Raw genomic sequence first — 20,431 nt, 5'->3', positions numbered from 1 at the left:
TTCTGTACTCCTTGACCGTCAGCCCTCCAGAAAAGGCAAAGCCATACAGCTCATGTCTGTAGCAGAACTTTAAGAAGAAAGGCTGCCAGCCACGAGAAAGTAAGCTCGCCCTGCATTCCCCAAAACAAACAGAACGGTTTCCAGTCAAACGTCTAGTCTGTGCACTCTGCCCTCCAAACCCATGTTTACTAGGGTGATCGTACAGAACGAGCAGGAAATAACATTTGGCTGGTTTCTGGGCCTCACATCTCTCTCTGAAATGGATGCATCTTCACATCCACTTCTCAAGCAGAGGCCTGTTCCCCGGCCCCCCCAAAGCTGTCCAGAAAACACAAGACCTAATGTCCTAGCCTTCTGCTGCCTCAAATGGCAAACCCTTCTCTTCTCCAGCCTCAAGGGTTGTGTCAACTTTAAGATCCTGACTACAGGGCCACAGAGGAGCCAGACACGCTAACAAAATATTATTTGCTTCCCTGGTTTTTGGTGCATTCGACAGCAGCCTTCAATCCCCAGAGTCCCAAGACTCGGAAAATTCCTGTCCCAGCCCCTAACTTCACCACTCACCCGGGCACCGATCATTTTTTCAGACACCTAAGGTGGCTCCAGCATCTCATTCCAAGTTCTGACTCCACTCCCTTTTTTTCCAAAGTTATGAATGTGCTTCTTTTTTAAAACATATTTTTCTTGGAAAGATCTGTATGTCCTCATTACAGTCTTTCAGATTTCACCGGAGCATAATATGCCCCTGAAAAAGTCAACCACCACTGATTAACATCTGCAATGCGTACACTTAACAGGGAAGCAACAAGATACACTACATCATCCCAAGATGGTACTGCTGTTGGGAGGGGAAGGTGGTGATGGATGTGAGATTGCAGACGTGCCATCCGGAAACCATTCTTCATTCAGCAAGTCGTCATTTATTTGGAATATCTGTTCCATGGATTCAAGGCATGTTTTCTCATTCAATAGGAAAATGGAAGGAATAGGTCATTGAGACCTTTCATTTTTCTCATTCCTGTCATATAAACATGAAGAAACTGCCCTCTCTAAAAATGCTACTAAGTTAGGGCAGCCCAGGGATATTTCAAGCCTGCATTCTGGCCATTTCTCTGTTTTATGTGGCTTCCTGCTCTCACATCTGATGAAAATAGCTCTTTCCATGGCAACACTGCATAGAGATACGGTAGGTTTGGGTTTCTGTTAAGCAATACTGTTTATCTTGAAACTGAACTGAATTCTCCCCCTTTTTCTCTCACTCCACAATCACACCAGTCTTGGCAGACTCTTGAGAGCGTGTGAGGACACATCTTTACCAAGGGACTGTAGTTCTTTCTCTAGTCCCCTGTACAACATTAATCCTGTGTACCTGTAAGTAGGTTTCAATTTTGAGTGCCAGAGTTCAAGATCTTAGCTTGATATTCAAGACCATTTACAACTGGCCCTGCCTGCTTCTATATTTTCATATCCTAACAGCGCCTACATTTTACAGTACATGCTAACAATGCCAAGCTGCTTATCTGGGACCCAAACGTACCTGGACTTTCACGGCCAGCTCACCACTGCACTACAGTCAAGTTCAACATATCACCTTCTCCCACACATACACATGCTTACACACACATACGCCCAAATACAGAGACACACAAATCCATCCCCTAGAGCGTTCAAACCATAAAGTGCAATTTTACTGATGGTCTGTGGAGAGAAGACTGAAGAAGGGGATTAGACTGTGCATCATTTGGCCAATGTCCTTTAACAATTCCTTCTAAAATATTTTCTCAAAATCCCTTTCCCTAAGACAACTGTCAACTGTCTCTCTCCCCTCTTGATGCAGCAACTGCTCTCCAACTGAAGCTAACTCCTTCTCCTCATCCCACCCTCAGCTCAAATATCCACGGAACAAAAAAGGGGCTGAGAGGTTGAAACCAGATCATTAGGCACACCCTGATGACCCAGCATTCCTGGTGAGTCCCAGGCTGTGGAGGGATGGGTGTTGGTGCTCCATTCACTCACCGTGTAACGTCTACAAACACACCGGACAGCTCTGGCTCTGTGAGTGCACGTGCCACTCCCTCTTCCTGGCATGCCCTTCCCACGTTGCCTAGCTGATGAAGCATTCAAGGCTTCAAGACCCAGGACAAGAATCACCACTTCTGAGACACCTTGGGGATTTCAGACTTGCCTCCTCATCCAAAGGAAAAAATGGAAGCCCAGAGCTGACCACTCTGACTTAGCACTGTTACACAATCCTTGGGTTCTGTGCTTGTTGGCACACCCTTTTGCCCTATTATGCCACAAATTCCTTCAAAGAGAAGTCTTCCTATCTGAATGTCAGCTCAGGACAGTGCCTGGTACTTAGTATATGCTCAGTAAACGTGTGTCAGGTGGAATTTTACTTTTACCACATAGCTGGGAGTTAGGTGGAGTGGATGTATATAAAAACAGGAATCCTAGGCAGATTCTTTCTCCTTTCTGAGCCACGGGGTATGCTGAATGCATTCTCTAAGCACTCTCCCTGCATTAATTCATTCAATCATCACAATAATCCTATGAAGTAAATGTTATCGTCATCCACATTTTACAGATGATAAAGATGAAATTTAAAATTTCCCTATTGCAGATTTGCAATAGTGTTCAAAATACCTGTTGTCCACCCCTTATATAATCCTATATAAGGGGATTATATACTCATGCATGGGTATGTGACCTGCTTTGTCCTATGAAAACTAAGACGTGAGGTGTGTCATCTCCAAAGCTTTAAGAACCAGCGCATGGTTTCCCCTCTTTTCCCTCGGTCCTATGAATAGCCTGCATCCTGTCACTCTGGGTCCCAGAGTGAAGAGGATGTGAAACAGAAATGCAGCTGACCACTGTGGCCAAATAGGACAAGCAAGTCTGTTTTCGTAAGCCACTAAGATTTGGGGGTCATTTGTCACCTCAGCATAACTTAGCCTAAACTGGCTAATGAACTCCACAAACCTGGAAAAAAGTTTCCATGTTCCCATGTCAGTAAAAGAGACTAACATCCACCTAGCCCCATAAACTATAAATCTGGAATTTATCTCTGCTACCTCTTCTCCCCCGCAACCCCCCGACAAAAAAAAACTTTCAAGTCCTGTCAACATGCTTCCTAAATCTCCCTGGGATGGAATGTCTTCAATTTCCCCCTTCATCTGCAATGCCACCATCTCAGGTCAGGTCACCATCATCCTCTCCCCTTGGCTGTTGAAAAGATGTATCTGAACTCTCCAGCCCCAGGCTCCACCCACCTGTCCCACCCTCCACACTATCCTATAAGGACAGCAACAATCACGTCACCATGGTGCTTGGAAACCTCCAATGCCTCCCCCTTATTCTCGGGAGACAGAGCAATATCCTTAACCTGGAGACAAGTCCCTCCATCATCTGGCTCCTTCCCCGTGCCCAGCCTCAGCTTATCCCTCCCTCCTACTTAATCTCACTGGTCCAGCCACTCTGCCCTTCTTTCCACTCTTAGACAAGCCTGTTGTCTTCAACCTGCAGGCCTTGCATATGCTGTTCCTTCTACCTGGGGTTCTCTCTCCACTTCAGCCATCATTCTCCATCTTGCTACTCAAATGTCACTTCCTTGGGGAAGCCTCTCATGGCCCCCATCGTTTGGCAAATAGCCCTTTATTAAGTGTTTTCACTGGACCATATACTTCCCTTACATATTATTTTTCACAGTTGCAATTTTAGATGTATTTATAGGATTGTTTTCTGAAGCTGCCTCCCCAACTAGACCATGTTAATGAGAATCATGCCAAATTCACCTTTTAACCTGGACACCCAACAATTTCTGAAACATGGAAGATGCTCAAATGACATTTGATGAGTGAAGGAATGAAGAAATATGGGAAGTGGAGACCCTTTCCATTTGGACATTCTAGGGTTCCTTGTACCGCTTGAAAAATACACGGGCTTTCTTGCTTTCCCTCTTAAGCTGGAAAAAACGAACCCTTTCCATTCAATTTGTTGGGTCAGGAAATCCCAGATACCACAGTAGTAATATTTTTGTCCATGTTTCCAATGGTACTTTCTCATGTAATCTCATCCACTTAGCCCTCCGGCCACGAAGATAAGAAGTTAAATTCAGGCTTGCTCTGGACACTGGCTCTGGGCCTAAAGCAAATACATGAACGTGAGTAGTGACAAGTAGGGCTGTCTCTCTGCAGTCTCGAAGTTAACTTGGTCATAAGCTAAAATGGACTGCCTGTTTTTGGAATGGGTTACAGATGGTGACCAGAAATGGAGCACTTGCTGATATTTTCCCTCAACAGCAAGCCAGAGCTCGGGGCATCCCAGGGGCATGGACTGAGCAGTTTCATATAAACAGTATCAGAGGGCCACAGCGGGGCCCCTGTATTTTTCTAGCCACCGATGGTGACATTGGCTGAGCTACTGCTCTTACTGATGGCGGTCAGAGGGAGGAGGGATGGGCCAGCTGCCAGAAGATGCCTGTAGTTGGCAAGCCTCTGTTTATTTCACGGAGTTCCAATCTGAGTCCCAGAAAACAGCCTTCAACAGCTGTGCTGAAGTTCACACAACGGGGTGCCCAAACATGAGCAGCATGCTATGATGAAAAGAACCAAGTTTTGCCCGTGTTCTTGGGTTCAAATCCCAGCACAGCTACTTATCATAATGTAAAACTGGGCAGCTCACTGCATTTCTCTGAGCCTTAGTATCTTCATCTGTTGAATGGGAAGCACTGCAAGGATAACTCTTTCTACCTCTGGGACAACTAAATGCACACGAAGCACCTAGCAGGTAGCAGGTACTCAATAACCATCCGCATCTTCTCTCCATCCCTAACCCTTCTGCCAGGTATGTAGCAAAGTCAAACCTTCAGCTTTTATCTAAATAATTAAGAGAGCAATTCTTTGAACCTGATACTCTCATCTTTAACGGAAAGAATGAAATTTTTTAGTTCCTTTAGAAGTATGACAATTGGGGGGTGACTTAATGAAAACCACTGGAACATTGTAGAAATGAGTACACATTAAGAAGGATCTCTCCTTCGGTCACAGAAACAATAACATCAACGTCTGTCTCTTCCTGAGTGTCTCCCAGGGGTCAGACACTGAACTGAGGGACTGGCATCCCTGCCGGAGGTGTGACCTTGCGTAAACTACCCATCTATGCCTCGATGGCGTCTATTGTAGAATAAGGATCATAATGATACCTTCATCGTAAGGTTGCTTTGAAGTTAAAGTGAAATGTTCTCTTGCACTTAGGTCAGCTTATAACTGTATGCATGTTAAGCATTCGGTAAATGGCAGATACTGCTTTCATTAGGAAACACACAGGAGCCAATATGCTGCTCCAAGAGCAGACTGTGTATATTTCTTCCCAACTCTGTGCTTAGTGCCCTCACATAGATAGCCTGAAGTCAGCTACAGTGGGTGTATTTACTCCAAAGAAATCAGCAAACTACAAATAAGGGCTCTTTATTTTCAGAGAGCTCGTCATCAACCATTTACCAGCACCCCACTCTAACTATGCTTTCTGTTTTACCAGTAAAGAAAACAATGCTTCTGGAGAATTTAAGTGACTTACCCAAGGTCACACAGCCAGTAAATGGCAGAGTTGGGGATTAAATCAATTCCATTTGACACCAAATCTCACGTTTTTTTCCCATAATAAACGTGCTAACATTTAAAGTAAAGGAAGAGGAATCAACTTGCGTTTTTAACAGATTCCTCATACATCCTGAGGGTCTTCAAGACAATTACAGCATCTGACTTACTGTTTTTAATGTAGCAAACACCTTTATAGCATTTACTTTTATTCTGCGACGGTGCTTCACAAGTGTGAATTCATTAAATTCAATGAGGTTGGTTTTATTATTGTCCCACTTTACAGATGAGATAACCGAGGCAGAGGGAAGCTAAGCAACTTGTTCAGAGTGATGTAGCAGAACAGGGATTCAACCCAGATCCTCTAACTCCAGAATCTGTGTCCTTAGCCATGATGGAGACTATGCTTCTATGTTAACAGAAAGCATTGGCTTCAAGCTGCAGCGCAAAATCTGTTCCAATCCTTTGCCCTGGGAACTTCGCGGCCCTTTCTTTTTCCCTCCTTGAAGCAGAGAGGAAACATTTATGGATGTCCCACAGCCACACCACGGGGGCAGAAGTCAGTTTGCACAAGGGCCTAGCATGTGGAACTCTTCAGTCAGTGAAGTTCTAGCTATTTCTTGAGCCTCCACTTTGGAGCAAGCCCTCACGCTGGTGAGAGCGGATGGCTGGAGCCTCTGAGCGGGCAGCCGGAGGTAGTGCGTGGGAAAGATCTCCATCACCTCCTAAACTTACTTACTTACTTACTTATTTGGCTATGCCGGGTCTTAGCTGCAGCACGCGGGATCTTCGCTGCCACTTACAGGATCTTTAGTTGTGGTGTGCGGGATCTAGTTCCCTGACCAGGGATCAAACCCAGGCCCCCTGCATTGGGAGCATGGGGTCTTAACCACTGGACCACCAGGGAAGTCCGTCCTTAACTTTTTATTATAGAAATTTTCAAACAAAGGGGAAAGGTGGAGGGAGGGCTAAATTAGGAGTTTGGGGTTAACACATACGCACTACTATATATAAAATAATCAACAAGGACCTACTGTGTAGCACAGGGAACTCTACTCAATAATCTATAATAATCTATAATGGAAAGGAATCTGAAAAAGAATGGATATATGTATGTGTATAACTGAACCACTTTGCTGTACACCTGAAACTAACACAACACTGTAAATCAACTATAATATAAAATTAAAATTAAATTTAAAAAATTAAAAAATATTTTCAAACATTCACAAAGCTAAAGAAATTGATCATTTTCAATTCGAGGACTGATTTCTTTACCGACTGAAAAACCAGAGCATGTTCGACTCACATGTTTCAAGGGTAAATGAGGCAAGTCCAAATATATTCCAATTCCCATCGTTTCTCCCCAGGTCCACTGCTGTGACCTTAGCCCAAGCTGAAGGTCTCACTGCCTGGAAAACTGAGGTAGAGTCCTAACGGGTCTACAGTCTCCCACGCCTGCTGTGCCTGCTGCCCTAAATTCTGCTCCCTTTAAAGCAACCACAGTGAGCTTCATAAAGTATAAATTATGTTACATAACATCCCTACTGAAGCCCTCCAGTGGCTGCCGATCATACAAGAATCAAATCCAAACTTTTGCCATGGCCCTTAAGACCCCACGAAATCAGCCCGCAGCCAATATCCTCAACCTCATCTCCCACCAGCTCCAGCCAATGGGCTTTCTTTCAGTTCCTCAAACAGGACAAGTTTCTTGGAACCACAACACAGGGCCTTTGCACTTGCTGTTTCCCTACCTTAATTTTTTTCTCCAAACGGTGATATGGCTGGTTCCTTGTCATCATTCAAGGCTCACCTCAAACACCACTTCCTCAGAGCACCTTGCTTGATCACCCCCATTTAAAGCACTCCTCTGGCATGTTCTAGTCACTTACTTATGCATTTCTTGTCTAATTGTTTATTGGTTGTCTCCGCTAGCTGGAATGCAAACTGCATGAGAGCAGAGACTTTGTCAAGTTCACAACTGTCTCCCCAGTGCCTGGAACAGTGCCCAGGAGGTGTCTGATCAATATTTGTTGAATGAACTAATAATACATGACGAAAATGAAATATGCAAGGGTGATGGGCTCCCACTCCTATGATTACACAGCATCATGTAAGACTCCACCTCAGGGCTTCCCTGGTGGCACAGTGGTTAAGAATCCGCCTGCCAATGCAGGGGACACGGGTTCGAGCCCTGGTCCGGGAAGATCCCACATGCCGCGGAGCAACTAAGCCCATGTGCCACAACTACTGAGTCTGCGCTCTAGAGCCCGCGAGCCACAACTACTGAAGCCTGCATGCCTACAGCCCGTGCTCCACAACAAGACAAGCCACCACAATGAGAAGCCCACACACCTCAACAAAGAGCAGCCCCGGCTCAACGGAACTAGAGAAAGCCCACACGCAGCAACAAAGACCCAATGCAGCCAAAAATTAATTAATTCATTCATTTAAAAAAAGAGAAAGTGTCCACCTCAGCCGACCAGCGTGAGAGAAGCTCCCTCTCTGTTGTTGGCTGCAATGCTGTGAAACTGACAGGGAGAGTCATGTGGCAAGGGGCCCTCCAGGAGCTGAGAGGGGTCCCCAGAAAAAAGCCAGAGAGGAAACGGGGACCTCAGTCCTACAACCACAGTGGATGGATTCTGCTAGCCAGCCAAGGGAGCTCAGAGGTGATTCCTTCCCCAGCTGAGCCTCTGATGAGACCACAGCCCTGGCTGGCACCTAGATTGCTGGCTGATAAGACTGAGTGGGGGACCCAGCTAAGCTGTGCCTGGACTCCAAACCCACAGAAGCTTTGAGGTAATTAACATTTGTCTTGTTCTAAGTCACTAAATTTGTGGTAGATGGTTTCACGGCAATAGAAAACTAATACAAAGGAGATTAAAGTCATTCAGTCATTTACAGAAACAAAGGTGCCTTCACTAAAGGTGCCTTCTGCACTCAGGCCAAATCAGAAGCAATTAGAATTTATAGAGCCTGCAATCAAGAAAATAAAGAATATGATGCTTTTATTTACTACTTCAGATACAAAGTTTGTAAGCCAATGGCCAATATGGCTGTGATGTCCTCTGGTAGTCAGCACTAAACTAAGAAAAATGTCCCTATGGGCTTGCGTTCTGGAGCAGCAGGGAAAAGAGAGGCTTGTTGCACTCTCCAGCCAGGGCTGGGGGCAAGAAAGTCCCAAAGGATGATGTATGCTGTGGCCAAGAACATAGCCAACTGAGACCCTGAGGTCTACAGGAAAAAGAAGAAAGAAAACTTTTTGTTGTGCACAACATGGGCCCCAATTATACAGGGGTGCTTCGCCATAAAGGAGTCACTGGTGGGCCCCAGTGTAGAAGCTGCCCCCTCCTTCAACTCTCTGTCTCTCTGGGAACCAGCTATAAACATCTTCAGATCACTGACTTGCTCAGTGAGGAGCTTAAGGACATGCTGGGGCACCCATCATCTTGGTCACCGTGCACTCCAGCCCAGGAGGTTGACCTGGGCTCACTGGGAGTTAAATGATGGTGCTGGTCAGCACTAGCACTGGGTTGATTCTGAGCATGAGTTGGGTTTTAGGCCCAACCACTTCCCAAACTCCTGGGTAAATTTCATGACACACTTGTTACGGTCCCATGGAGATCATCGTCATCCCTCAGAAGTCATTACAGTCAGAACCTTGTGATGGCTGACACCAGGCACCAAACATATTTTTGAGGAGAAAGTACAAATAAATGGTGGAGCACAGATGCAAAAAAAACAAACCATCATAACTAGAACCAAGGGACCTTCCTGGGACATTGTCTTCATACTGACTAGTGATCTGCATCGAAAACATGGAGTGTTTTCCTCCAGGAGGTTGTGACTCAGCTGTCAGGCAGTGACTAGTGTGTGTGGTGGGCACACTCCAGCCACACAGGCACCCTGGGTACTAGTATCCTCTAGGGGCAAAGAGAAGGGGAACACATGTCAATGTGTTAGGGAGCAGGAGAAGGATTGAGGAGCTCTCTGGGAAGAAAAGGGGGCACAGAATCAAGAGGGAGATGAATGGGAATGAAGAACAAAGGTGCTGAAATGGGACTGCCATGAAATCAAAGGGGAGAGGAATGACCATCACTAATGAATATCACTTGCCTTCGGTCATAACCATGTCCCTTGGGAAGTGGTCCTCACAGTGTAGTTCCTTCATGAACAGCATCAGCATTACCTGGAAATTTGTTCAAAGTACAAATTCTCTACTACCAGAAATTCTGGGAGTAGAGTGTAGCAGTCTGTGTTAGCAAGCTCTCCAGGTGATTCTGATAAATGAAGTTTGAGAACCATGGCTCTTAGTTATCCAATGCCCTCACATTGTCTTCAGGTTCCAAATCTCTGCCACAATTGGAGGATAAATGGGCTTTATTTATGTTCTTCTCACCTTCCCTCATGTAACTGTATAAGCCCTATCTGCCAGGCCTTCCCATCACTACTCCCCCTGGAAATAAGCCACCTAATTCATACTCAGGTGTTAATGGTTGTCACAGATGGAATTATCAGCCCCAGTTCTTCACCCCTCCCTGCATTTGGTGCCATTTGCAATGAAGCCATGCCATTCCTCCACAAAAGGCACATTATATAACCCTTTCCCTTTTCTTTGGGCTTCTTCATGTGACTTGCTTTGGCCAGCAAGACGTTAGCAGATGTGATACAATTAGGGGCTTGAAATGTGCTTGTGCAGTTGAGCTTACCCTCTGACACCTCTGCCATCCCCATGAGATGGGCTCCCCCAGGGACACATGACCCCCTCAGCCTGATCCCAGAATGAAGCCGTGTGGAGCACAGCCAACCCAGCACAACCTAAGCCAATGCACAGACCGATGAGCAATATACTTCTTGTTCTAAGGTTCTGGGTTTATTTCTTATCCAGCAATAGCTGACCAGTACATTGCGCATCAGTGGATTTTGGTGCTAGTCACCTGGTTGATCTGCTTCACCTGCGACATGAGCCTCCTGAAACCCCAGTGTCTTATGGCAGAGTAGGACTTTCAGGCCCTTGAAAGGAGACAGTAGGGAATACATTTTAAGAGGACCAGTTTGGCCGATGGCAGCTCTCCACTTCTCTCAAGCAGACTGTGAGCAGGGCCTGCCCTGAAAGACACTACTGGGTCAGATGATGAAAAAGTTACCTAAGGCAGAGTGGGAAACAAGACTGGAAGGAAAGGCAGGAATGAGTCTGAATGGAAAAAGAGACAGCAGGTTAGAGAGAGAAGAAGGCGACCAGCAACAAGCATCATTTTATATGCTCACTATGTGCCACTGCTGAGGGCCCCCAAAGGGAATTTGTAAGTCTCAGCTCCAGGCAAACCCATCTTCATTTATTCCTGCTTCTGACCAGGCTTCCCTGTCACCTGGCTCTTGCTTAGCACGCCCGGTTGCAGCAGTGCCCGGATGAGAAACAGCACCCTCTAGGTGGGAGGCGGCCGGGCACTGTTTGTATTGAGAGAATTATTCACTCTGGAAGCCAAGTACTCCCACCCAGATTCTTAGACCGCAATTAATCGTTCCTGAAGTGTTCTCTTAGTTGGCGTCACAGCAGTAAAATACCACACGGGCTCTCCGAGCTGCCTGGGAACTCAGATGGTGAGAGAGGCAGCACGTGTAACATGCTAGCTGCCACAGGACAACCCTGGCCACGTGGGAAAAGCTGAGGTTCCTCCTTGTCATCGGCACACGCTTCCCCACACGGCGAATGACGCTTGCTACGTGCACAGCAATGGCATTTGTCCTGTAAGTCAAATTCTGTCAAAAGGGGAAATAATTTAACAAGTACTCCTGGATACCCAGAGGCGGGGACTTGGCGGTTTTCCACACTGGGCTGCCAGGGTCTGAGACAGGCTGTGAATAGTCTCTCTTCTCTACCCCAGTGAATTCAGCTGGTTCGTGCCATGACAACATCAGCCACCCCCACCCACCCCAGCACAGGAATGCGAGCTGACCCAGCTTCTCAGAAAGAAGGGGAGGTGAAGGGTAACACTGCCGGCTGAGCATGTGCTTTGTGCCACGCACCACGCCAAGTGGTTTACATAAATTGCTTTCGTCCCCATCTTCACTCTGCGAGGTGGTATCCTCACCCCCATTTTACAGACGAGAAGGCTAAAACTCAGGGAGGTAAGGTCACATAGCTGTTAAGTGGACAGCCAGCGTTGGAATCCAGACTGAGCTAGAAGCCACCATTGGCATTCTTGCTGTGATACACTATAGGCGCTTGTCTACTGTGTTAATCATCATTTTACTATTAACTTCCTGAGGACAAAGACTGGGTCTGTTCTCTCCCGGGGCTAAGTTTCGCACAAATTGTCTCATCTGGTCTTCTCAAAGCTAGCGTTATCCTCATTTTACAGATGGAAAAAGTAAAGCTCAGAGAGGTTTAAGCAACTTGCCTAAGACCACACAGCTAGTAAGTGGTAGAGCCAGGATTTGAACACAAGACTGATTCCAGAGTCTGAATCCCTAATCAGATGCCCTTTCCTTAGATTGTGGATGTCTGTGCATTACCACCGAATCTGGCCTGTTGAGAAGTGCTTACGAGTCAGGAAAAGAACTGTCTAAAGAATGTAGATTTCTCAAAGCCACAAGAGACACCCCAGACCTCTTAGAGACATGTGACCCTGCTAACTTCTGCATCTATGGCAACCTTGAAGCTTCAAAAATATTTTGGGAATGAACTCTACCCCCTCACGCAAATGCCCTGACCCAGCCTTTGGAACTCACCTTTGGAAACAGCAAGAATGAAAACAATGAGAGCGCTAGGTTTGAACGAGTGGCTATAAAAGCAAGGCACTTCTTGGATGAGAAACAATATTAAAAATGTATTCCAAAGGGTCACATTTCCCCAGCCTGAAAATATCCAAAAATGGAGATAAGAGAGATAAATTGGAAGAAACAGAAAGAGCCACGTTCTAGGATAGTTTTCCCCTCGTTAACCCCAGTCTCCATGAGCTTGGAAAGAGACACACAGGGTTTTCCACATGGACACAACAGAGGCTCCCTACCTGAGCTCATACCATAGTAGATGGAACCATTTTTCTCTCTCAAAAGCTGCCTTTTCGCTTTGGTTCGGCTTTGCCTGCCGACCATCTCTCCTCTCTTCCCGCAGCGTCACCCTCATTTTCCTGGAGGGGAACTACCATCTCCCACTTGGGTTCCCGGGTTTCAGGAGGGGAGAACTCCACTGTCAGTCCCAAGGGCACCTGATGTAACCAGGTCTCGCCAATTGGCATATTCCATGGTCCCGGCTACAAGGATTGGTTCAGGACCTGCTGGCAGCTCAGTCTGGGCCACTCAGAGGGAGTCCGAGGCTTGTGGGGAAGCTCCCGGAAGAGCACCCCTCCTCCCCTGCCAGTGCCGACAGCTGCAGGAGGGATGGTGCAGGGGGGCACTGTCAGGGGGACCCTGCCTGGAAGGGAACCTGTGACATGGGGGGAGACTGACTCCTGACTACGTGAGCTCATTTTGCCAAATGAGGGGTAACCTCAAGTTCTTCCTGCATGGCCAGATTTGAACGTGAGAAATGCACAGCTTGGTTCTTTGTCAACAGCTACCCAAAATCCTAGCTCACAGAATAATAATGAGTAGAATCCAGGAGAGAGACACAAACAGCCTATATCCTGGGGCGCTGGACTGGCGATCCAGTATTAACTGGGTATGTCCTATGTCCCACACCCTAGGTCAATGCTCTTCTTACTTTGAGGGCACCTATACTTGCCTCTACTCAAGTGGTCCTTCCTGGAATAATCTCTGCTCATCTCCATCCAGTGCACTCCTACTCATCCTGCAAAACCCTCCATCACCACCTCCTCTAGAGTATGATGCCACCTCCTATGGGCTCCCACAGCATGGGTCCACATCTCTGTTGTCACCTCTGTCATACTTCCGTGTTTCATATCTGCCCATGTGGCGATTTTTTTTTTTTAGCAGTGTAAAAATATTCAATGTAAAAATAAATAAAAATCCTAACAATACACGAGGGAATGAGATAAAAAGCAAGATAAATTCTCTCTTTCAACCCAATGTCTCTCCCCAAAGGCAAACATCATCAACAGTCAGTGTGAATCCATCCAGGTGTTTTCAATCGCACTACGGTGAAATGTCCTAGGACATGCGACAGTCCGAGGACAGGGATTTGGCTTCCTACGTTTTGTAATGATACCATGGTGCCACTCAGCCTGGATTCCACCCTGGCCCAAACACTGACTATAATTTGTGACCTGGGACAAGTTAAGTAAACTCTCTGTGCCTCAGTTTCCTCATCTGCAAAATGGGATTTGTCTCCTGTCTCATCAGGTTCTTGTGAGCGTTAAATGAGTTGATATATTAAAGCACACAGAACAGGGTCTGGCACATGTACAAATGTTTACTGCTACCATTAGTCTCTCTCTCCAGTGTCTAGCCCTAAATAAAAAGTTCTGACTAGGTGGGGATGCATTTCTCTCAATCTGTGTGATTTCAAGTGTGCATGTACCTGGGTGACCTCCAGGACTCCAGCTCGTTGTCCCTCAGGCAGTCTTCTGGAACTTTCTCACTGACATCTCCTCCCCTTGGTAAGATCCACCTTCATCACCACTACTATTTACTGAGTTCTTATGTGCCAGAGCATATCGTATCTCATTTTACCTCCCGATATTCTTACTTATAAAAAGTACTCACCATTGTTCATGGCAGCATTACTCACCATAGCCAAACTATGGAAGCCACCCGAAATATGGGAGAACTTGGTCAAGGTTCCCACAGCTAGTAAAAGGCATTCAACTCAAGTCTCTGTCACCCTAAGTATACTATGCGCCCAGTGTGCCTGGTCCATTGTCGGTGCCATTTTTGGTGCTTAATAAGTTATCTCTTGGGGGCTTCCCTGGTGGCGCAGTAGTTGAGAATCTGCCCGCAAATGCAGGGGACACGGGTTCGAGCCCTGGTCTGGGAAGATCCCACATGCCGTGGAGCAACTAGGCCCGTGAGCCACAACTACTGAGCCTGCGCGTCTGGAGCCTGTGCTCCGCAACAGGAGAGGCCACGATAGTGAGAGGCCCGCGCACCGCGATGAGGACTGGCCCCCGCTTGCCGCAACTAGAGAAAGCCCTCGCACACAGCAACGAAGACCCAACGCAGCCAAAAATAAATAAATTAATAAATTTAAAAAAAAAAGTTATCTCTTGGATGCACAAGAGAAGTGAAAACTATCCTGCTGATTAGCCTTAATTTTCCCTCTGCTAGGTGTAGTCAATGGCTTCCTGGAAACAGGGAGACAGCAAATGAAACCAAGGAAGAGTAAGAAAGACATTAGCACTATCTTTGTTCACCCCGGGACCCCCAAACCCCAAAGCAAGGAAATTCCTCGGTGCTGCCAATGCAGACACAATTTTCCAAGACGAGCCACCCCACGCTGTGGACCAGACAAGCTGGAGTGTGGGCTGGTGGGGGTGGTCCCTCCCAGTGCATCCGCCACACAGGTACTACAAGCAGAAGAATAAAAGAAGCTGGAGGTAGGTCCCGACGCTTTGCTGGAAGAAGAGCTGTCGTGGTTCCGAGGAGAAACTGAAGCCCAAAGATGGAGGGACCCATCCAACGACCTCCAGCCCATGGGTGGGACCACAGGGGCTGGAGTCAGACCTCGCATTCCAGGCCCACGGACTTTGTAGTAGGAAGACAGTGTGGCCCTGAGATCCTGGATATACACTGGGTCAAACAGGTCCTCCGTGGATCGCTACGTGACCTCAAGCAAGTCACTTCACCTCTAGGACACTCGGTTTCTCCACTGATGAAATGCAGATATTAATTCTTCCATTTGGATTAGTAACAAAACCCCCCAAAAACCAGTAAGTAAAATACAACCAATGCAATAGGAAAAGCAGGGAAAAGAAACAGACAGTTCACAGGAAAGGAAACAGAAGGCCAAAAATAAATAAATTGATATTCCGCATCATTAGCGACGGAGAAATGCAAATCAATACCACAACAGGAGACCAACTTTTTTATGTCTATTAGCCTGGAAAATACATTTAAATGTGACAATTCCAAACACTGAATTGGATGTAATCTGAAGGCTCTCTTATAAATTGCTGGTAAGTGTGTAAATTGGTGCAACCGCTTTGGAAAACTGAGACACAGAAGAATGTTCAAAGGCCACAGTGTTGACCAAGAACAAAAGTCTGGCAACCACCCAAAACCCCGGAGCATAACAGTGACTCAATCAACTGTGGGCTATTCCCCAGTGGAATCTTCTAAGGCCATCTCTATAGATATACCACGAGAAGGGCACAATACAGATGATCTTGGCCACATCCCTCAAATTACGAGTCCCTTGATACAAAGTTAAAAAAACTAAAATGAAATATACGCATGTAGTATGAATGTACACACATGAGATACAATTGTATCAAGAGGAAAAGCCAGAGGGTGGTGGGAATGGGGTTCAGGACAATGGCCACCTCGGAGCGGGTGGCAGGGATGAGATGGGGGAGGGACCCCTATATACTGAGTGTCTGCACTTGAAGTCCAGGCCATGAGTGGTCACTGCATTATTAAATTATGTAAGTTCTCACATGTCATGAACTTAGAGTCGTTATTAATTTAATCCTGTGAAGCTGAGGACCAGTGACAATGGCAACAGTGACTCCTTCTGGCGGGGATGCTGGGAGGCTCCAGCTCCCAGGCACCGGCTGCGGGGCTGGCGGTTGGCACACGCCCATAATCCGCATGTGGCTGGAAGACAGCTTCAAGTGAGCTAAAGAAAATAAAATTCCTTTCACTCTGACTCCCTCCGCCTCAGGGCTCCACCGGTCCTGTGAATCATTACAGCCCTTCCGCTCTCCTGGGCCTGGTGCTTTTAAATATCACCCAGCTCTTGTCCAGTAGGTGACAAGACCCAGTTACTTCCAAAACCGTCAGCTGACATTTTTTTGGATAGCAACCTCTTTAAAGCTCGTGATGTGCCCGCGCTTTCCCTACAGGAAGAACTCTCACAGTCGAGTCTGTGGCCCTGTGCTTTGAAGGATTGCACCCGGCCTGGACTTCGGGTTAAAAGAAAGCTGGCTTTCAGCAGAAAAGGGGTGTGTGTGTGTCGGGGTGCTGTGTGTGTGTCGGGGTGCTTGTTGACACCGCTCTCCCAGCGGCTGCAGGTAAGAGTTTTTCCTCCCACGTAACACAAGGGACAGAGAAGTCATTTAAGCTTTATACATACTGGCAGGCTCAAAAAGCAAGTCGCCAGCCTTAAAAACATGTCTCTGTTTCCTGTGGCTAACTTGCAAATCCAGTCATATTTTCAGCTAAGAAGGTAAACAGAGGGTGGAGGAGATTAAGGAGACCTATCTTAGGCCAGTATCTTTACCGAGAGACTAGGAGGAGAAATGTTACTGGAGTCTTTCCCTTTCAGGGAAAAGGATGGCAGCCAAGCCCACAACAACCCCCAAACCCCGGAGTGTAGCTGAAGTAGGCATTTCTTTCTGCCCCTTCAAGAAAAAAATCAGGACACCAGTAAATAGGGTGGCAGGCATACTTGTGCCAGATCCCAGTCTCAGGGCTTAGAGGCAGGGAACAGGGTCGAAGAAGAAACTGTTCTGCAGTCCACAGAGTTCTAGAATGGAATGGGCTGCCTGGAGAGGTAGCAAGTTCCCATCTCTTAAAAAAAAAAATCCATACCTTGTGATAAGCCCCTCTTAGCAAGGATGCTGAGGAATGTGGAATGTTCTGGTAGAACCAGATCAGAAGCTGGAAGCTAGAGGTAGAGAGGATGAAATAAAACCCTCTGAAACTAAAGGCAGAAGTCTGCAGAACTGGAACGCAGGTTCACAGCTTCTACAATATTCTCAAAGAAGCGTGCGACCCAAGATAGCTGTTCTCTTGCTCTCTGTACATCCCCTGCTGGACCAGGGCCTGCTTCACCTACACCCTACTCACCTGACTGACCTTCCTACGTACTTGTCCCAGGCCCCATATAATGACTGGTCTAACTTTAGCCACCAGGATAGCTTATCAAAGGGGCGGTGAGGGGCAGGCCCCTCTGCTGGTTTCCTTGGTAACTGATGAGCCAACCTGACATCAATTCCCCTGTAACTGGTAACCTTCCCCTCCCCGACCCCAGAGCAAAGACTGCCACCGTGTCCTGCCCTCTGTCCGTCTCACACAGTGGGGTGTTGCTCCAGGACCCTGCTTCAGACATATAAGCTCCCCCATTCATGAAACCATGGATGTCTCTGTTGCTGACTCCGGGCTCTTTCTTCCGGTCTTAAAGCTGAGCAAGTACAGGGCTTGTATGCCTGTGGGGTGCAGCCCAAGAGACCCTAAGAAAGATAATGAACCAACAGACCAGATAATCTTTAAGGTTCCTCCCCCAACCAGGCCCCAGGTCCTGGAATCCTTTATGTCTCTGAATTCAGGCTGAAGCAAGCAGGTATTTTTTTAGACTCAAACAAGTACCCTAAGTAGAATGTGGGCTCCATGAAGCCAAGGATTTCTGCATTCCCTTCACGGCTGTAGCATCAGCATCTCCACCAGTGACTGACACGTGCTAGGTGCTTGGGGAACATCTGCTGATGAATGTAGGTGAATGAACGCCAGCCAAAGCCTCTATTTCTTCTCCTAAGGTGACCCAGGGACCACGATGTCTCACCTGGCCGGCCGTGGAGGAGGCAGGGCCCCAGCCAGTGCTCATGCTGGGACCCATCTGCACAGATTCAAAGAGTCACCACTACATGTCTAGGGATGACCACATCTGGAACTTATGTCGGCTCCTGATTATTTAATCTGATGGGCAACCCTGAAATGTCTCCTCCTCCCCATCTAGAAAGGAAGGTGTTAACTGTGGCCCCGGACACCAGATTTATAAAAGGCTTCCGCTGCCCTTGACCTCCACGTTGCTGATATTGAAACCTAATTGTGTTGATGTTGGTCTCCAAGGTAAACAAAGCTTTACAGGGGAAATGTTTGGACCTAGAGATTCCTGTGTGCTCCAAGTTTGGACGAACAGCCGGAATCGTGAGCATTTCCCTTCATTTCCTTTTAAAGGGCTGTGTTTAGCCCAGCCGAGTGGACAGCCCCAAACCATGCCTACGGGCAATTTTCAAAAACAGCCTCCGGAATACAATCAATTCTGCCCACCTCTGTGGAATTTCACCTGGAGGAAATGCCAAGGACTGTACCTCCATGAAGGCCCCAAGAGCCTAAGAGCCAGGAGAGGAGAGGAGAAGACGGCAAGGTTAGCAGAGAAGAGAGAAGAGAAGGACAAACAGCAGCGGCTAATCTTAACTGCTCATCTCCACCCTTAGAATGTGCCCCTTGCAAAATAAAGCCTTTTAATTTTCAATGTGCAATGGCTCAGTGACTCTTTTCAACAACCCTGAGAAAAAGGTTTTACTTTCCCCATTTTATTGATGGGAAAACTGAGGTCTCAACACTTGCCCAAGGCCACACAGTTGAGGTACAACCAAGCTGAGATTTATACTCAGGTAAATCTGCACTCTTACCCACCAGTCTGCACTGTCTCTCTTTATGCCCAAATCCTGCTCCTCTCTCTCATCACTACAGATATCCTTCTACGGGATATGAAGGATGGTTTCTGAGTTAAATTGTGACTCCTCAGGCCTAGAGAGAAGAGGAAGTGACCATAGGAAATGAGGAACTAATATATGGGTGGGTTGTAGAGGCTGGAGATGGGAGTGGAGCTTGGTGGGGAGACCAGTGAGCCTGACCCTGGCCAAATCCGGGCCAGGGCAGGGTTTGAATTGGGGAAAGAGTGTGGCCAGGACTGTGTACTAGAAACAGCAAGCTGATGATGGCGAGCCAGCCCTCAGGAGGCCCCAAGCAAGATGGACACCGCTGGGATGAGGAAGTCGTCTGGCCCACGGTCCTCCCGGAAGGGGTGAGCCTGGTAGACCTCAGCCTCGTAACCCAGTCTGGGAAGCTGGCCCCTGTTGGGCTTGGCAAGGAGGCATCTGTGAGCTCAGCAGGAGAGAATGCCGAGTGTCCCTGGTTTAGAGAAGAAAAGGATCTGCTGCATCCCCATCACAGCCGGGCCCTCACACGGGAGGGCGTGGCAGTGTGTCCGGCTACCTCTGTTTCTGGTACGTGTAGCGTCGCACCCAAATTAAAAGTTAGGCTCATCCTTGGCACACAGGGCTTAACAATCTGATAAGGACCCCTATGTCGTGCTGCTCCGGGTGTGGTCCAGAGACCAGCGGCAACAGCATCACCGGGGAACTCGTCAGAGATGCAGAATCTCAGGCTGCACCCAGATCTGCTGCATCAGAATCTTTAAAGCCTGAGAAGCCCTGCCTTAGACGGTGCCGCAGCCTAGGATCAGAACCTCTGCAGCTATACTTTTCGAATCTGCTTGACGTACAAACTCCCCAGGTGAATCAGATACATGCTGAAGGCTGAAAACCAGGACAGGAGAGCTTTGAAATGTCCTAAGGACACCATCACTGGGGCATTCAAACCACATCTTTCAGATTCCTCCTGCACCCAGGAGCAACCCACGAATTTCCTTTGAGATGGCAAGAAAGGTATCATCAGTTGATTCGTAGCCCATCTACTTCTGGAAAAGGACTGGTGATAGCTTATAAACAGAGCAGGCCAGCTAAGCAGCATGACACAATGGACTGTGGGGCAATTCCCCGAGCCCACAACCCACTCAGCGCCTTTCTCCACACATGGGCTATTAAAGAGCCCAAAAGCCCATCACTGTGTTCTCCTTGTGCTTCTTTCTAAAATTATAAGCTTTCCCCAGAAGAAAAAGCACATCTACATTCAGACCCAGTTGGTGACGAGCCTTTTCAGAGCCTACTTCTCCCCATGGCAACCTGTCAGCAAGTCTTGTCATTCGA

General features: G+C 47.4%; 1 protein-coding gene and 1 long non-coding RNA gene across 2 annotated transcripts in view; one reads left to right on the top strand and one right to left on the bottom strand.

Annotated features, from left to right (window-relative positions):
- The window catches only part of SSUH2 (ssu-2 homolog), a 255,927-nt gene that overhangs the window by 84,101 nt on the left and 151,395 nt on the right, over nt 1-20,431 (bottom strand). The window lies entirely within an intron of this gene.
- On the top strand, nt 14,756-18,912 carry LOC309608148. The gene is made up of 2 exons (XR_014232698.1): nt 14,756-16,729; nt 18,194-18,912. It is a non-coding gene; the product is annotated as an uncharacterized lncRNA (long non-coding RNA).

This window comes from Balaenoptera borealis, assembly GCF_965194805.1.
Source record: "Balaenoptera borealis genome assembly, chromosome: 12".
NCBI classification, from domain to species: domain Eukaryota; kingdom Metazoa; phylum Chordata; class Mammalia; order Artiodactyla; family Balaenopteridae; genus Balaenoptera; species Balaenoptera borealis.
Note: the sequence above shows the minus strand (reverse complement) of the source record. Positions and strands in the feature narration are given on the sequence as shown.